Source organism: Neodiprion fabricii, chromosome 2 (assembly GCF_021155785.1).
Source record: "Neodiprion fabricii isolate iyNeoFabr1 chromosome 2, iyNeoFabr1.1, whole genome shotgun sequence".
NCBI classification, from domain to species: domain Eukaryota; kingdom Metazoa; phylum Arthropoda; class Insecta; order Hymenoptera; family Diprionidae; genus Neodiprion; species Neodiprion fabricii.
This window is the reverse complement of record NC_060240.1, coordinates 14,816,355-14,836,472: the sequence shown is the minus strand read 5'-3', so window position 1 is coordinate 14,836,472 and position 20,118 is coordinate 14,816,355. Positions and strand designations below refer to the sequence as shown.

The following is a 20,118-nucleotide window of genomic DNA, read 5'->3' as shown; positions in this document are numbered from 1 at the left end:
CGAGCGATCGGTCAGACGGTCAGAAGTCCCTCAAGAATAAGATCCGATCGCCTAAGGGCAGCGTGCCAAACCGCTGCAAGACCATCGACGTCATTTCACAAAGAGCAAAGAAACCACCTCTCAGAGGTCAGGCCTCACCCGTGGTTCACGCGGTTTGCCGGGTCATCTCTTTTAGCTCAAGGGTTTTACACGAAAGCCAAGCTCACACCTTTACATTTTCTCTTAAACCAGAGTAACGATCGTCCAGTTTCTAGAGAACGATTATTCTTGAGTCCGTTCGTTTCCAGATGCATCAATATTTATGTTTATTTAGTCATCACAGCTCTTGCCATGTAAATTTCAAGATTGGCAATCGACTCACAATGTTTCGATAGTTAACAGTCATCACGACAATGTATGTATAATTCGTCTATGGTCGTCGGTTTTTCACACATGGAAGATGAAGAAGAAACTATAGCGGAACGGCTGTTCAACGCTGAAGGAAGTCAGGGAACGGTTAAGAGGTTATGACGTGGGAGTTTATGGCTAGATGAGAAGTGGTAATCGAGGTAATAATTCTACCAGTCGTCGAGGATCGTGACTCGGTGACGCTTTGAAATTACCCCTATGTCTGTCTCTAAAGAGCCTGTGCTAGAGTTCGTCACCAGCTTGATTTCCACCTTGTGAAGTCTTCAGGGCAGTGACTTCAAGTTTGTCAGCATGGCTTGTTCGCAGCTGTTGCAAAAGAATTTGGGATGACCTTTATCATTGAGTATTTCTTGCGGCGTTCATATGCATAGGAAAGGAGGAAAGGGCTTGATAGAAAAAGAAAGGTTGAATATATCAATTCGTGAGAAAGTTGCGAGTCATGATCATGAGGGGCCGTTCGATCCTTAAATAAACTTTTGAGATGAACCAACGAGGTTTTGGCCAACTTTTTGAGCTCACTGTACAATTCCGTTGGTTGGTTCGTCCTTCGTTCACTGTAAGTGAAACAATATGTCTGTCTGTCTGTCTGACTTGCTTCGTCACGACAGCCGCAACGATGATTGTAATAATGGCGATTTGCATTTAACTGATTGAGAAGAAGCTCGAAGCTGCATAACTCTCCAACTACATATATTCCTCGGCTATTTCACTCTCATCGTTGAGAATTTCAAGTTTGTTGACACTGACAGAATCTGCAGGAAATTACTGCAGCAAGTTCAGTCAGCGGACTCGCAAATTCGGAACGAGTCACGAAGCGAATTCCATTCGGAAAGCAAATGTTAGAATCCGAGCTCAATCCAGCCGGCTGCATTAAACTGCAACTCACCCTGCATTACGTTTAATTGCCCGAGTAATTAGTGCTATGAATCCATTCTTGCTCACTCGCGCGACCTTTGTGCCCACGCCATGCAAGGTATCGTTCCCCTACATAGCTCAGATGTAACTTCTTTATGTCTTGCGGTATAAGACGTGCGGCTGTACATGCGGGCTTCGTATTCTTCATGCCACGTGCCTTAGTCTCAAAACTGTGATCGTCTATTTGGCGTTCCGTCAAAAGTCTGTAAAAATGGGAGTTGAATTGTAAGGACGATTTACCTCCGAATCCCGGTTACAGCTACGCTGGCCATTTTCATTCTTCTTTACTTCACTGTCTGAAGAAGAATATCTTCAACGCAACCACAATACCTAAGTGAAGCCTCAAACTTAGTATCTGGCTCCATGCAGCACAACTTGCTAATTATGGCTAACCTCGTCCAATCTCTACGATCCTTATGATTTCGGTCTGTCGGTACGACAAAGGGAAGTGGCGTTTGCGGCTAGCTGATTGTTTCAGTCTCCGAGTCCTATCGCTACTGGAATGAAACCGTCGTGCATTACTTTTTCTCCAACCACCCTTGCGAGGATCGATAAATCTAGATAGCCGATATAATCTTAACGGGAAAAAAGAATTTCTCTTCGTCCCTGTCGGCACCCATTTGCATCCGCGTATTAACCGCCATCCGGACTTTCCGGTTACTGTATGCACCAGGTTCGGATCAACCTGTCGACGAGATTACCGATGGCAATGAATACGATCCAAGATACGAACTGTGTCGTGTCCACTGCATTCGCTTCCCTTCCGGCTAACCGTGTGCGACTTGAGGTCAAAGATGCTTCGAGTACTTCGGAGCATAAGTATCCAACTGTAGTAGTATAACTGTTTACATGCAGTGAAATTTGAAGAGAATAGCGTCAAGTTTTGTAATGCACTTCTCAGATCGGATGAAATTGACGAAGTTTACGATGTCTGGACAGCGGTTTTAACTTACCGTAGTTTCTGACTTATCCTAGTCATTATGCGATTTTGTTGTTACATAGGATAAATGTTGTGTAGGTGAAGAAGCGTTTTTTCTTGAAAATTTCAGTTCTTATGGTATACCTACATCCACTCCACGGACAAGTTTATGCTTTACGAACCTGACGAACAACTAGTCTCTGGGTAATCTCGGAGCGATTAAAGTACAGGTATATACATGTATCCTGAGCCACGTCCACGAGCGGCGAGATTAGTTGGAGGTACTGTATACTTACTGAAGCACCGGGCGGCCGGCACATAGAGCGATACTTTTTTGTGTTCTTTTTTTTTACCGCCTAGAAAGATTACTGTGTATGATATATTACACCTATCCATACTAAATGCCCGAATGGCCTGTTGTATCCTGTAGGATAGAATTGATTACACGCACGCGTGCAGCCTGCCACTGCGACGGTGCTGCTGCTGCATATTTGTAAAAGTGCAGGAGTGTGCCGGATGGTCAGCTCCACGTCGGCATTAGTAGTCGCAGTAAATACGTGCAGTATTTTTCGATCCTGTGGGATAACCCATAAATTTCCACCTCTCACACTTCGCAATATGTGATTTCATTTTCCGCCTCTGCGAGCCTTTCCTCGTGTGTTAACATTTGTTTCATTTTATTACACACGACGATCACCGCGGCTACGAAGCAAGGGGTTCTCATCGCGTTTGTGGCGGAAGTGCTCGTTTCAATTAGGCAGAATCCGATCCAAGCCGAAATTGACTTCCGGTTGAGGTGCATGCGTACTCCGGTGAATCACCTTGTAGGAACAGCTATATGAATTCAAACCCGCGCAGAGAGAAAGAGAGAGAGAGAGAGAGAGAAAAAGAAGAAGAGGGAAAGAGAAAGATGGGGAGACTGGAGAGAGAACAACTCGAGAAATCCAACGACGCTGATAGCATCGCCGACAAACGACGGTCATCAATTGCTATTGGAGAGTTGAAACATCGGTGGCCATTGGCTTAGACCCTGCCCCCTATACATATCCCAGTGCACAGATGCTGAGTTTGGGGTCTAGTCGATGCTGAAGGGGCGGAGGCGACTCGAATAATGGCCACAATAACAATTGCCCTCACGGCTAGATGATTTCGATCGGTTGTGGTGGTGTAGGGTCCAAATGTGGGCATAGGGTAGCCCAAGGAAGGGTGAGAACCTGATGAATAGCATCCATCAGCTCGTACTGCCATCGTATATAGACTGAATCTGTAACCAACGGACGCTTGTGATACTTTAAAATTCGTAGCCCCCGTATTGACGATATTTTTCGAAAGTTGGGTCTCAACAGGATCCTGCATCATTATTAAAATCTGGTTTTTATAGCAAATACAATTACAGAGTGTTCCAGTTTCGTGGCAAAACTGGTGGCAAAGCATTTCCAGTTTGCTGCGATGACGCGATATCCGAAGCGGAGTTTCGGTAGGTTTTGGACTACGTGAGGGTGTTTTTGTGTCTGTTGTGAATTTATGGTCAGTCATTTTTAAATATTTAAGAAACCCAGCTGACGAGGGGTCGTCGATACAGTTGAGGGGCAAGTGTCCGTAATCCAATGGTACAACAATGTCCGCCCGAGGCACTTGACAATGTGGCAAGTTAAAACTGCGAGCGTTGGTTAAATGATGAGAACAACAGAGCGGGATGTACACCGCACACAGTGAATTCAGTGTTTTCCCCTCTCTCCCGGGAATCTCGGCAACCGGACGAACAGACAGACGGATGAACACGCGGCGTTGGTCCACGGGGGGTTTAGAGGGTGGGGAAAGCCGCGTGCCTGGCCACGTGACCAGGAGAGCTTAGCTTCGGTCGAGCACCTTTTTGACGAAAGGGTTCGCTCGATTGGAAGATATATAATAATGTTGTTTTTCCCTTTTCTCGCGAACTTGAAACCACGTGTTTTTGGTCAACTGATGTAACCAAATTGTGTGAAACTAATAAATGCTTATCGTCATTCATTCCTACGCGTCTGTACTGCGGCATCGTTTCGTCATGCTTTTAACCATACGATTGACAGTCTCAACGTACTATCAGACCATTAGATCATTCAATGTTTCATGATCAAACCCATGCAAATGGAATTATTTTCGATTTATCCGAGAAATGCAGACCTTCCAAGTCTCTTAATAAAATTGAGTGGAAGCATGTTAATAGCGAAAATTAATGTTCACGGCATTTTGCAAACGGTTGCAGCGATGCCATCGTGACAAAGCCGTTGACTGAAAAAATAAAGTATGGCCATGTGGCTCAACATATACTCAAATGTTTTCTTCAGCGGCCGAAACGAAACACGTACACTAGGCGATCTTTTTTTCAGTCAAGCTCCCTTTCAGTACCAGCGGGTCGTTTTTGCAGCCACCGTCTCCCCATCGTTTTACCCGATTCCTTAGTTTTCTCCTCCTTCACCGCGGTCTCAGGATATCTTATGCATTAGTACTTCATTCATTTATATTCTTCTTTCTTTCCTCTTCATTATTTCACAGGTGTCTTCCTCTAAAGTCTGTGTAACGTGTAGTTCACGTCTGTACATAGAGTTCAATTAGGGTATGAGGTTTACATTCACACTCTTTGTATGTTTATCGCGTGTAGTAAAACCTTGATAAAAAGTGAACCGCAGAGGTTTAAACCAGAGCACGATGTTGCTTAGGTCGCGGGTAGATATGTTTGGACGTTATCAGAATGACGTTGCATTGCGTCGCACGCTTGAGTGTCACGTGGTTTCCTCAAGGAAACTGGCGCCATACGCAGTGTCGTAGTCATCGTCGATGCAGTTTATCCCTCGCGTGGGTCTACCACCGGAAGTTGGAAATTCTAACACCAGTTTTTACACGAATGCGCGACGAGTCAGCTTACGTTTACCGGACGTTTGGCAACATCACTGACTGCAGGCTAAATATTAAACGAAGAAAGAGCGGAAAGGACATACCTCTATTGGGAAAGCAAACATATACTCCATGATTTTTTATGTCAGATAGGAATTAGCTGCAAGATTTTGGTTTCTTTTTCTTCTTTCTCTATGGACAGACGCCAAATTTTGTTTTATTGGGATGAATTTTAAACGTCAAATCCTTGAGGACCACCAATCGTTGCACAAGGATCACTGGCGAATCCTCCAAAGTGCATGGCGATGACATCGATGGGAGAATCGGTGTCATCTTGAGAGCGTGTGTGGCAAGATGGATCCTCATGGATCCTCAAGAAGGGATCCGCCCCATCGACGAACCAGACGCCCAAACCCTCAGCCCACAGACGACTCCCCATCCCCTCAACCCTCGGTGAACAGGTCTGTCACGCCACGATGCACGGCTCGAAATGCCATTACCCTACAGTGGCGATCAATTACTTTGATGGGGTATAAACTGCAATTTGATGAAAAAATTACCTGGGTCATTCCATTTTCCAAAGATCATGCACTAATTTCCTCCGCACGCGAAGCGCATTACAGATACTCCGTATCAATTCCACGTCCAGAACATTGCCTTATATGTATAGATGTGCACCGGAAGTGATCATACTTCACCACCACGCAGTGGTGCTCTTATTTTAATAATGCTAGTCCGATGCTGGTTAACTCCAGTTTTTCAACCTTGTAGTAAAAAACTTGAGGACAGAAGTTTATTTGGCGATTAAGAATCTAATCAGGATACGGAAAGGGTGTGCGACATTCGGTTCCAGCAGCTGTCCATCTTGTTTTTTCACGCAAACCTGATATGAGAACCACTGACAGACGATGCCCTACGGCGTTGCAGCATCGTGCGGACTCGTCGACGTTCGGTTAACTTCGCCCGCGCGCATGTCCGGCCCGAGATTGTCTGAGCGCACGACGTTCCCACGCCCGCCGCGCATGCGCCGTCCCTCCCCTTGTCACCCCCTCTTGCTCCATCCCTCCCGCGCTGACGACGCGCGTCGCTTCTGTCTCTTTCTTTCTTCTTTCTCCTTTGCTCGCACTGCGCGTCTTTCTCTTTCTTTCTCCTTCCCTCTCGCCCCGCGGAGCGCTCATGCATTGCTTCGCAGCGCAGAGTAGGTTCCGTCACTTGCCGCGGCGTTGGCGTTGCTCCGCCTGTGCTGTACTAACGCTGAGCTGAGATGCGCTGAGCTGATCGAAGCAGCGTGCTGCTTCTAATAATTTCGCCGGCTCGTCACTGACCGGCATCAATATGAACGGGAAGCTGGCTGCTAGCGACCCCCAGCACCTCCTGGTGCCCTGATACCTTTTAGATTTCCCGTAAGAACCAACTTACAATGTCATCTCGCTATCGGGGATTTCAGCGCGCCTTGTATAAATTGCGGGACGTCGGCAGTCCGTCGCTTCATCTTCTGGTTCCCTAATATACAAGTACTTCGGAATGGCTTCGGGTTCGAGGACAGCTGTGTTGGGTTGCGAATCTGCAGGATAGACCATTCATTCTCCTCCCGACTTACGGAAATCCCAATGCTAGGGAACATGCAAATTCTCATGCTGTTTGTGCTACTCGCATTTTATGCCTACATAGCCATTTACTCTGTCTCTATGGACCGCCTTGTCTTCTTGATACGGCAACGCAGACGGTCGAAGGCACCGTTGCTTTCACACTTCAATGTTGATTGCTTGCGCGCACATTGCCAGGAAAAATTATTTAGCACCTGCAGTCGCACATAATTTTACCACCCTCTGTTTTATGCATTTTTCCTTGTTTCAAGCTAAATGAAAGATGTTCTCCATGTTTTTCCACATATTTCCTATCAGGAAGCTTTAAGCAATGTAGCACGACTTGCAAGGCATTACGATATGTTTTGTCCGCGATAAGACTTACAGCAATATAGTCAAAAGTATGTAGCGTAAAAAAAACCATCACTCCATACCTGATTTATTACTGAAATTTGGGCCCGCGCTATGCTTCGTTCCTCCTGAAAAAGTAGTTATCTGAACTTTCCAAAGTTGGCCAATTTAGGTAAACTTCTGTATTAGGTGTTAAAAATTCATAGATCACATTGAACTTGACTAACAGTTATAATTGAAGTTTTCCAACTTGTGTTGTATAATTTTCGTTACGTAACTCTTTCGACTAAGCCACATGCGAAGTGGTGGATATGAGTGTCGAGTCTAATAGTTATGCATGATAAGCAGTCAGCGAAACAGATCATGAAATAGATCGAGGTGGACGTGTGAAAAAATAAAAAATTTGTACATTGCGTGCGCAAGGTTAGCATTATGTTATAGGTATGGTGAGCGAATGCTGTGCTAACTGCACTGTATGGGTACTTACGGCCTTCACTCACATACATTCGAACGAGTCACTCGTGGGCTCGTTACTATTTTACCCTGCACCGTGGCCGATCGTTCGGAATCGATTGCACTGCCGCAATTGAAGGTGTATTTTTAGACAGCCTAGCGCGCGTATCAGATCATTACGCGAGATGCATTTTCTATCCGCGTTATTCAACATGCCTGCACGTCTATATGCTTGCATGCAGGCTCGGAACACTCGCAGAAAGAAAGTCACAGTCGTTTTAACGGAACATTTTTCGGTATTTTCACGTATATTTCATATACGTGAGTATCATATGCACTTTGCAATAGTGCAGCAGAACCTTTTCCGCGCGTAGACTCAATTTCGTCTATGGAATTAAACATCAGATGTGCAGGATTCTCCTCGGACTTAATTTTTGCCCCGAAGCCATTTGACAGCGTTAATTTCATTCGCATTTTTTGCTCATGAAATGCTGTGTGATATAAATGCAATTTCACACCAGGAATAGTACATCTTTGCAGAAGTTTGAACACGTGACAGCAGCAATCCAGGGGAATCGGCATGCAGCGCGAGGCTCTAAAGGTCGTCTGGTATATAATGGTAATATCCGTTGTAAAATAGATCGTAAATTTTCACCAACCTGTTCCTAAATCTACAAACCTGTCTGGGTGTTTTACGGGGGCCGAAAGACCATCAGGCATGGGATATGCCTAAGTCTTGGCGTATCTGCTTGTGTTGCTGCAACGGCAAGATAATGGGGTTTTGTCTTTTTGGGCTGACTCTTAATAAAGAACGCGGGCAGCCTGCACTTAACGACGCGAGCTCATCTAACTGCATACCCAGTTTTGTGAATAGTGCAAACTGCGCTCTTGACTGATTCTGTACCGTTGAAAATTATCATATGAAATAGCAATTATCTGAGCAAAACCCCTCATTCATTTATCGCATATGATGCGCACAGAGCTTATCGTTGAATGGTTTGTTTCGAAGTTGGTCAGTCCGAGGAACTCCGAAAACTCTCTACGAATCTTTCAAGAGTTGATGGCTGCTCTCGCGTTAATAATAATAATTAATAGCCACGGTCTGGATGTGGTACTTGTAAGTACGTATAAGCATACGAATAACTTCCTCGCAAATCCTTTTCGCAAGCCGCGTTACAAGTTGCATCTTGTAGAGACTCGAGTTGGTTTGTACCACTGATTTAGTACGGGTATATAGTTTGTACAAGTGCCGTTGCATGTATTTACGATAGAATTGTAATTATCTGAGGGTGCATATGAGTAATTGAAAATCGAGTGAAGAATTGCTTCAGACTGCAAAATTTTTCTTTGCCAAGTTGTGTAGTCTTAATTTTCTTTACTTGAACATCCAGCCCCAGTAAGTCCCAGCTTACAATCAGGTTTACCGGCCAACGGATTAAATGGGTGTCTTGGCTTATCCCATTCTTGGTTTGCTGTATTTAAATAGGTATACTTCGTTCTCTTAAATCCATTACGATATCGAATCCTTTTCTACAAAACCACGGGTTTTATGGCTTTTTATTTTATGCCTAGAACCTTTGGTTGCTGGACGAGTTATATCCCAATATGAATGACCGCACGTGTAAGCTGTATAAGAGTTTAGTTTCGGGTTCGACGGCGAACGTGATTGTTGAATGTCCATCGTAGAGGGAATAATCGAACCTCTATAAATGAGTAACTGGCACCTTGGTCAGCATGACCACGGTCATTTGAAGTGGTATTTTTGGGTGCCTCTTTAAAGTGAATTAAGTAAGCACATTCGTTAGTCCCAACTCCGCTAGTCAACGTGAAGAATTAATTTCTCTCCTCTACCCAACGGTTCTATGGTAATTTCCAACCTCGTCTCCTCTTACTTGCCTCTAGCTAGAGAGGACAATTAAACTCGACTGACTGAAATTGATCCAAGAATTAAGTTGGTAATTATAATTACGTTCTTTTATACAGCTGGGAATCATGCTCAGTGGTAATTTTTCCTTCATATTATAGCCAAGTCGTATCATACGATTCATACTTCATTTCTATACGTCGTCACGAGCACCCGACATGAAGACTTTGAGCAATGAGGTGGTCCAACGTCGAGATGAATTGAAGAAATAGCGTTTTACTTGAAATTCTGTTTCTAGTCTCTTTCAACGCGTCAGCAATCGAGGATGTCCGTGGGATGTGGATAAGGCAAGCGTAGGACCGGCGATCGAATCCAATAAAACGAAACGGAGGTTTTACGACCCTAGACGAGGTGTACCAACTCACGGGCAGAGCCCACGCGTGCGCAACTTAGAACCTCGTCGCAGAAAGGGAATTAACATTTGAAAGAGTCCCGGTTCCTTACACCAAAAGCTCGCGGTCATTCCGACTGACAGTCAATACGGCGCATCAAGGAATCATAAGAAGTAGAAAAAACCACGTACGATCAGCGATGACATAAGACGAGAAAACGAAACCTGCTATTTTTGGTAATAGTATGCAGCTTAATGCCCACCAGAGTCGAAAAGGTTAAGACTGCTCGCCACAACCATTTTCCACAAAAATTCAATCGCGTGCCACGCGGCCTGTCGGACTGCCCTGCAAGATCGTCTGAACAATTTTAACTACAGGATTCCTAAATGGAGTTCTCGACTGGCATATCTGAATAAGTGGTTCTCCTGCACTAGCAGGTTCAGAGCTCCGGGTCAGCCACGGTTTCGGTTAGCTCAGGTCCATACCGCCGTTGTCTGTGTAGAAAAGGATGGAGCTACAGGTTGGCGGTGCAGTTGGTGGCCGGTTAGACTCCACGTGTTCTCTTCGTTTCTTCCTCTTCTTTAACGCTGTTTAGTATTCCCTGCTCGCGTCAGGCTGTGTGTATATGCAGGTATAACTTTCTTCCTCGTTCAGATGAGGCAGCATGCAGCGGTCTTCGCTCCACTCCATCTACCTGCAGGTTGGCTCGTCGAAGCCATTCAGTAGGACTTTTAGCTATTAGAGGTACGAAGTGTCTAGAACATTTCGAAAGATGCAGAGCGAGCCGAAGGCGCTGGTGATTTTTCTGATTGCTTGTGGCTGACAAGGCGGGGGGGTGGCGGTCGATCACAAAACGACTTTCGATTTGTATTTTCCATTTCTGCGGTCACGAGCCATTGCCGACCCATTATCGCTATTAGAGTGATCGCGGTTGCGGGTCCCATCGGGCCTTGAACGCGGCGGAGGATATCCATGTATGTTATTTTGTGGACGATTATTGTAATGATACCTTTACGCCGATCGAAATGTGAAACAATGATACTCGCTCGGCTGGGGGGTGGGCGGCAGGAACGCTTATTCCAGACGAAGTCTGCAATCGGAGCTAACGACAATCGATCGGAAGAACATCAACGTCGACTTTCTCTATTCCGGGTTTCGGGTCGTTGAAAGAATGAAAAAGCTTTTATGGTATTCGTGATACTCCCGCTTGAGATGTCAGGAACTGTAAGTGCGTCCTATGTTAACGAGGTATGTAAACTCGATTTTCTTCCCATTTCGAAAAGTCTCCAGATGATCAAACTGCTGGCACTGATTACCCCTTGATAAAACTTAATTCCGATGACTCAATCGTTACTTATTACCCTCGTCTAATGTAGGCACCGATGTTGGAGCTGACTTAACGCTCATGAGTCAAGTTAATAAATTATGCATCGAATGGTGTGAATGCTTGTATGGTGTGAAACGTGAGAGGGAACATTTGTCTCTTTAACAACAGGATTTAGAAAGTCCTCTCTTGATAAAAAAAAAAAACACACACATATACTTTTCAGTAATTGGCTTATCTTTAGTGACTGCAGCTATAGCTTCAGACCGAAAATTGTGAAAAAGAAAATGATTAGAATATTTTTCGATGTTATGAAGGTAAACATGTCAACAATTACGTTACGAAAATATACATTTTCAAGTAGATAGATACTGATACGTATACATCTTTCTTCAACTGTAACAGCACAAGAAGTTGATCTTTACCTCATGTTTCGTGCTATCAATTAAAAAATTCTTTTTTGTTTTTTCTTTGTTTCCATTGGCCTCGTTGATCCTGTAATCGATGATTCATTGATCGCAGCGATGCAATGTTATAAACAGATAAACACACGGTGCAGTAGTTAAATCTCATCCTCTGTGAAGTTCTCGAGTATTGAGGTATTGGGGGTTTTGTTCAGGTTCGTTCATAAAGCTGCATGTGTATGATCATCGTTCAAGTCCTGTTGGCGCGCCTCGCAGTCTTACAATACTTAATTGCCGAAGGAATTTCGATTTGTCTTACCGAGGGTCAAAATGTTATGACTTTTATAATTCGTTGTTAGACATACTCGTTCATGCGTTATACAGTTTTCTTGATTCGAGTTGTAATGGTGCAACTCATAAATCCTTAGTTGGGCCATTTGGTTGATCAAGATCTGTGTCTCGTCTGTATTAGGTATCCGCTTTACGACCGTACTTCAGTTTTGTATATAATGCTTGTAAAGAAGCGGAAGAGGATTGATGTCTTGGAAAAGTTTTGTGATATATACATAATTCGTTACTGTTTTCGAATTGTGTCCATATTTCAGGGAAGAGTGCACAATCGAACCGAACAAAAGTACCAACTAAATTCTCGGCCACATTTCTAAGGTGATTGTAGTGCCCGATCAGCCGGAAGCTCGAATGCACGAGTTACGAATTGTACATACATGGGTTAACGTCGCATTGTGCAACTTTTTATCGTCGGTATTGTATCACTAGATATGCATACAGTTGCCGTGGTGCAGAGCCAGTGCAGTCTACTAGAGAAATCGCCTCTTCAGTCCCAATGTTCACGCATGGCTAACCAGAAAATCACGCCAGTAACGTAACCACAATTCCCCGCGCTTGTTTTGTACGATTGTCAAGAGTCTGCAAATTACACATCCTGTCTATTTGCGACGGTGAAAGTTCGAGAAACTTTGGTCGTCGACTTATCGATAAGACAATCATCCTAGCTAATTCCTGGCATCTTTCAGTTGATTGCACAACAGCTACCGTATCAGTTCTAACGAAACACTTAGTAATTTGCCACACAATTTTTGTTTCATTGCACAAAACCTTGATGCATTTGTGAATTTCATTATTGGCTTCCACTAAAAGGGTAACACTAGTCAAGCATGCAATTAAAGTCTAAGCTGCATTACCGAGACTTTAATTTTTCTGTAAATCAGGCTTTCCAAGGATTAAAACCGAAACGTAACCTGTTATGTCGTCGGTATCATCGGTAGTTAAAAACCGTGCCAATTTTTTCTTGCTATTGATCGAGGAACAGATTCATGTATGTGTAGGGTGACCGCAAATGTATTATTGTCAAGCAGCGGTGTAACCACTGAGTGGTCAGTGCTCAGTGGTCAGCGGTGGCATGTTTACTAAGTCATCGAGTGTACGAGCCTCCTGAGAAGATGGTGTCGCGATGCTGAGCTGGACCTGGTGACCGATCCTCGCCGATCTATCCGTCTCCTTCTTCCGCAGGGAGTAGTCACGTCACGTTGCCTTCTTGTTTGTTAAACAGAATACACATAACCTCCGTCGAAGGAAAGTGCCTCTTCTTCTTCTTCTTCTTCTTCTTCTTCCATGCGGCGATCCTTGCAGCTCTTTACCATTCTTTTCCCATTTCCCTTCAGTCTCAGTTTTTGCCAAGAATCTTTTCGCCATCCACCACCATCCGATCAACGATTGCCTTCTTGCTTCCACAGAAGGAGGATTTTTCACTGAACAAGCAAAGAGTGGTTCTTCTTCATCACATGAGCCTCCTGACTGGAGGGTATATTGATGGTTGCCCCATGGAGAGAAATGACACTGCGGTAAAAGAAAACGAAAAATCTATTGGAGCTGTCAGCTGTCAAAGCCGGCATTGAAAATATTTAGGACAAACAGTCTACCGTTGGCTTAAGTACGTCTAGAATGCCCCTTGTCGTCTGATCTTGTAGAGAGAGGAGACACCGGCGAAAGGTGGGAAGGGGGGGGGGGGGTGGTTGGTTGAGGGCAGAGGGAGGAAGAGAGGGACAACATGTGTCCCGGACTAAAAACCCTCGCATGTACCGGTCATCATCTCAGTGTCTATGAACTTCTAGCGTCAAGTACTCTGTCCATATTTACTGAGTTTTTGGATAATGTTAGGCATCATTGATATATTTGAGAACTTGGTAGGTAGATTGAAAATAAGAAAACGGAAAGAATAAGAAGAAATTCGTTTCGTTTGCTTATGCATATGTGTACAAACAGTGCTGCCATGGATCTGGTCATGTGTGGCATTTATGGGCAAAGCCTCGTGAAGCACCTTCACCGAATCTGGCCATCTACCCACACTGACATAACGACCCACCATGCATGTGATGAAATTCTGTACGAGTCAAAATATCACCCCTGTAAATTTATTATCGCCATAACAATTGGCCAAAGGTAGAACGACATTCACCTGGTAATTAAATTAAGAAACAATACAGTCTGACTGCATGGGCGGTGATTCATTAACGTCGAATTCAATTAATTCAGTGGCATCTCGTGCCTGCTCCATCTCTTCAAACTTCGGGTTCTCTACCTTCGGCTCACAGCCTCCAGCCAACCTTTTGGATATTCCGGTTTTGTGTAGACCGAGATTCGACGTTTTCGGTATTACGGCACGAACGTGTCTTGCATTTCAACCAGCTACATATTTGAACATTTTGCTCGTTCGCTCGTTCACCTTCCTTTTTCTTTGCTTTCTCTTACAGCCCTTCTGGCTTCGCGAACTCTCTATAGTAATCGATTTTTGTATATTGGCCACTATTCTTTTCTTTCTGTTTTCTTTCTTCACTCTTAAGTCATATGATATTACATTGTTGTGTTAGTGTGCTAGTAACTTATTCATCGTGCCAGCCCGAGTCACTTCACTTTTTAAAATACCGTTTGCGACCGGAACTCAAGTTGTTAAAACTGATGAGATTGAAAAGTGGTTTCTTGAACCATGTTGACTTTTCTCGAGTTTCATTGGAGTTGAGGTGAAGCTGAGCGCGTGTGTAGCGGACTGTTGAGTCGTGAGACGTCTATCTGTCTGCGCAGAGACGCTACTTAGCGTAATGACCAATATTTCCGCAGCACCTGACTAGCTATATTTAGTCTGCACGATTCGTGACCGGAGAAAAATCACACGGCGTAGTATAAAAATGCAACAAGAACTACTTTTGGTATCTTTACGAGAAAAAAAGAATGTAAAAAAATAATTCGAGTCCGGGGGCGAAAGAATTTCGTATTTCAGCGGCATCCCAACGATCAGGAAAGCTGGCGTTGTCTTTACGTTACACATATATTTGCCAACTTTTAGTTTGTTTGAACACGCGTAAGTCGATAACTGCACTCTTACAATTCACGGGGCGACATTGACTCGACAATTGGTCGGCCAGCTAGTCAGCCATGCCGTGCGGTGTCGTTGCCTTCCTGACGACCCAGAGTCTGTAAAAACCGCCGTCGACTAGTTCAGCCGCGTAATTAATTAAACAAGCATACTTCGCTTTACGGGGATTTTTTTTACAGTTCTCCAACCGGACTGGCTATTAATTAGGTCTCCACTTACACCAACAGAGTCTGCTTCATGATGTGTAGAGTGGTGTTGTCTTTTTGATGCTCTGAACAAACTTTCCGAACTTGGCTTGGAAACTTTTTTTTCAATCTTATTCGGTGAGAATTTTAGTTTTGGTGTATTTTTGGTGACATTGAAAAATGGTTGGTATTTAACTATCCATGACGATCTTGAAGATGGAAATAATTGCCGTTACCGTCACTCAGTAACAGTTATAAGAGAATGACTAAGCAAACGAACACCTGTTTCATCTATCTTTTTGTCCTTTCGTGAATCAATCAAGTTCTCGTTATTCTAAAATTCCGCACATTTTATTCGGAACTGTTTGGACCATTTCCGGTCAAAATCAAACGATCTTCTTCAACAGTAAAAGATCCATTCTCACATTCATTTCATTGGATGTCAGTTAGTCTTCAATAAATGTAAATCAGTGTAGAAAACTCCATTGCGGTTGAGTTTTTCAAAAACGTATGAAGTTCTTGACAGTATCATAAATGTAATCGCAAAGTCTATAGCAGCTCAGTAATTATATCCGTAACGCAGATTTGCTAACCCTTGCAAATTCATTTGGAGCATTTCACTCCGGGGCCGTTTGTTTCTAGTTTTATTCATGAGGAAATGGGAAATATAGGCATGGTTTATACTCTTGAACCGTTAAGAGATGACAACTGCAGTCAAGTGCATAAACATCTACACTCCATTCCATTCCGTCGCGACGTATCGCCACTCATATACCGTGTATTCGTGTATACTGGTACGCACAGATGTCACTCCCACCAGACTTTCTCACGCGTGCTCCGTGTTTCTTAGCAGTTTTTTTCCCTCTCCCTCACTTCGAATCGTCTTCGAGTCTAGTCTGTTGCTAGGATGCGTTTATGGCTTGAACTGCGCAGTCACCTTACACCGAGGGATAAAAATCTATTACTGGAATCGCTGCACTCGATGTATTTTCCTTCAATTGCGATCCCTCGTAATTGGGTGCAACATGAGGAACTTGTTTTTTTTTTTTTAATTAATGAAGGACAAACATGTGTTCACGAAAAATCGAGATCACGGTACTTCGGTGTGGTCCTGGATTTTGTCTAGCCGTTGACGTCTGGATCGATCTGCTTCCATAGATACTGGCATGTCAGTCCGTAGTTTTTTGATACGGTTTGAAGCGTCTTGCAAGGATCACCTGAACGCATCTGAGCTAAGCATGTCACCTTCGGTAATTTCATCCACGGGTTTAACTGAGTTAGACATGAACTGGTACGTGGAAGTGTGTGATTCAAATCCGAGTCAAGCAGGAATTTTTATAACTGCGCCTGTACTACCTTCTTTTTCATATTTTTGTTCAAACTCAACTTCTGCTTCTTTTCACGAATATTCGCATGGAGGAAAGACTTGAGTTCTCGCGGCTCGTGCGATCGGTTAGTCTTTCTATATCTTTCTGTACGAGTTATGCGGGAAATAAAATCCATGCAATATCGATACAGCACGATGATGTTAGAAATCGATATTGGTAAAACGCGGCGAATTCTATTCAGGAACGGGGCGTAAATTTAAACATCTCGATATTATTTCTTGGCCTATCGAGAGACGTTGTGGAAACAGGTATCTACACTGTACAGTCTGTGATTCGTGTCTGGGTAAAAAGTAGCCATGACGAGCTTCAGTCTAGCGGACAACCTTATGTAGACTGAGTCAGGAGGAATACCGGGAAAGAGGGACAAAAAACCGCCAAAGTACGATACTTGTTGTCAACCGAGTATGCCTGAGTGTGCTGTGTGAGTGTTTGTCGTATAACTTTTAGATACACTCGCTGTTGCAATTTCGTTTTTTGTGAAAATGAGGCATCAATTATGCGTTTAACTATTCAGTCAACAGCATCGGCAGATCTTTGTCTATATTGAGAGCTGAAACGACTGATGACGAATTGATCCTTGCAGACAAACGAATGTCCTGTCGTGAATATGATCCTGCAATAATTCTGTTTGAAATGACAAAGTTAAGTTACCGTTGTACCTGTAGTCCCAAACTGATTTGTTAAGGCTGAGTGTGCGGAAAACGGTAAACCTGCAGCAGATTGGTTGTCGGTCTTCTCAAAGAATATACATTCAACGAAATCCCTGGCGTGTATAGGTACGTAAGATTTAGCGGTGTCGGTTACTTTGATTTCTCCACGCTGCAAAGATCGACCAAGTTTTTGTGCTGCAGCAAACTTAGGGAATCAATTGGCTGAATTAATTCTGTTGATTCTTGGCACACTGGAATCAAGTCGACGCATTCATCATCTCGTGCAAAGGTATTTCCTGTTGGAGTTACACTAATTATTTTGTTTTAAAGGCAACCAAGCGGTACAGCAAAGGTGGAACAGGATTTCCAAACATTGTAATCTCGGTTAAGTAATCATCGCAGAATGTTAATTAAAAACTCGTTATTCAACTGTTGGACAGTTTGGATCGTTGCGATGCTCTTGGAATTCTTCAATACACGCCACATTTGTTTCCACATCATCAACTAGCTTTAAATAACGGTCGCAGTTCTGGAGTAAATTCAAAAGTCGGTAATGGCGGGATTAAATAAAACTACGCCATCGCGTGCCAGTTTTTGATGTTCCAAAGAAAATTTTTGTCCGTGGATCAATATTCTCTCTGCGAAGGATTGGTTATAAAAGACCCTCAAACCTCAGAAAAAGACACAGTTTTAGTTTTCGGGAACGGCTATTTGTGGTTCATTTCAAACACGGTTAACCGTCCGTGTCTGATTGATATTTCTGTCTCTCATTCTACTTCTCTATAGTCCTTTTCTGTCTTCTTCGCTTCTGGTTTTAGGATTTAATGAAAATGTTAGCCCGAGATTGAGAACGACGCTGTTGACCTCTCACTCTCAATCAGCCACGCTCTCTGTACGTGTAACGCTATTTAGTGTGAAGATTATACGTTTGGGTCTAGGGCAGCATAAACGCCCACAACCTATCCCGAGTAGTGATCGTCGTTTGATATGGAAAGTGTTAGACCTCTTTGAATAATTCCCGGGGATTACGAAAACTCGGCATCCCATAAATCGGACCATTTCATCGCTCGGCGTCGACGGGAGATACTCGATGAAAACTTCCACCGGGGTTTCTTTGATAATTGTATTTGGATACGAGCAATTGTGGGCGTCTAATTTTTCCTTTGTAAATTATACTTTTACCGCAAATACTCCGTTGCACAAGATTCCGGCTTTCCCATAGAAGCTGTAATAATGTTTAATCTGAATTTAATAAACGGTTAGCTGCTTATGCGGTTTGTACGAAATAAATAAATAAATGTCAGAGCCTGTCGTATACTTCAGGCCTCTGCAACAATAGCGACAGTTGGACACGCCCCCGTGATACTTCGAGTCCTAATTACCAAATAATGGTGGATCATTACGTGGTTTGAAATCCTCAGGTAACAATTGCAAGGAAGTGCAGATCGTGTCAAAGAGCATGCCTCGATCGAAAATCACATCATTACCCTCGGAACGAATATTTCATTTTGGTAATGAGGTTGAAATACGTTAAAGAAACTAATAATATCCAAGGCAGGGTCTCCGCATGACTGTGTAGTTATTCCATCCAAAATTTAATGATCTTCGTTAATCGGCTGTCCACATACAACACGTGACCGTGCGGCTGCGGCAGCAGCACCATCACCGCGGCGGTACTAGCATAACGAATGCCAAATAATGAGCCCAAGCTCTCGGATCACTCGGGGCGATACAGCTTTCAGCGTTATAATAAACGATACACTCTCCGTTCACCATTTTGTTGGTCAATTTCCATGTCCAATCCGAATTCAGAGGATTGAACCACTTATCCTCCGGTAAACGGGACTCGCACTCATTCGGCTTGAATTATATTCGCCAAGTAGAGATTGAGTGAGTTCAGATGGAAGAAAAGTAGATCAGAGATAAGAAAAAGAAGATGCCGATGCCAAGAATGCTAACGTCATCGTTTTAATCAAAGATATTAAACCAACACTCGCAGGATCAGAAGAGTTCTGAGATCTGGGCGTGAACTGAGGCACGTTACTTCTTCTTCCGAGTAATCAAACGGTAACGTTCACATTTCACGCTTTTTCAAAATATCTTCCTTCCTCTTCTTCTGATTCTAGTTCCTAGTTCTGGACTACACTCTTGAGTTCGTAATTCTATCAAAAGCCAAGCTGCGGTTTTTCAGATTGCTCATGCTGCCACTCCTTTGGTGTTCCAATATTTAATGTCGATGGAAATTTTGAGCCCCTCTTTGTTGACTATAAACAAGTCCACTTTTGACGTTAACATTATAATAATACTTCAAGGTCCCGAAGTTATAAAGAATCCTAGGAGTGGCTGAGGTAACTTAATGTTTTGTTTGAAGCAGCAGTCGCTGCCTGGTCCGGGTCTTTGGCCTAGCAAATAGTAGGATCCGGGTTTGTTTGCGATCCCGGGAAGTCAGGTTCTCCTGAGTAAAAAAGATTTCGACTTTGGTCTCTCGACTGTTTCTTACCCGCTTATATACTATATCGGAAAGCAAGGGGAAGGCATCAGGCTAGATTGCCAGAGAATCCTGGCAAAAACCACATTCAGTAATTACCTCCAAGTCGGTAGGAGGAAAGACGGCTGAACCTTTACACGAGGGATGAATGCTGGTTTCAAACCGCAGAGACAAAGCAATATCCCTTCACTCCGAGGGGACAGAAGAAGATTAGCGGACAACGGTGTCATCTTCCTTTCCGAGAAAAGGACGCCTGATCACCGCTCCCGGGTAATGGAAGCTGCTGGTCCTCGAAGTCGGCTGGGCCTCTTCTTATTCTGCCCTCACTTTACTCCCCACGATTATTGCCATCTGGCGGGATTTACACTTTGGGACTGTACCTCGTTGCAAAAAGACTCAAACGATCGTTAAAGCCCTCAAGCTAAATAGGAATGCATGAGATGAATATTCGTGGTACCATTTCGTACAAAACGACGACTTGTCACAATTGGCCAATGCTGATCCCGTTCATTGGCTGCATATCGTA

General features: G+C 43.7%; 1 protein-coding gene across 3 annotated transcripts in view; it reads left to right on the top strand.

Moving 5' to 3' along the window:
- The window catches only part of LOC124175120 (neurogenic locus Notch protein), a 156,951-nt gene that overhangs the window by 38,589 nt on the left and 98,244 nt on the right, over positions 1-20,118 (top strand). The window contains exon 1 of one of the 3 annotated variants that reach the window (XM_046555037.1): positions 11,887-11,897. The exons of the other annotated variants lie outside the window; for them this stretch is intronic. The gene's annotated coding sequence lies outside the window, so the exon portion shown is untranslated. Of the gene's footprint in view, positions 1-11,886; positions 11,898-20,118 lie in introns of those variants that run through there. 3 annotated transcript variants of the gene reach the window in all.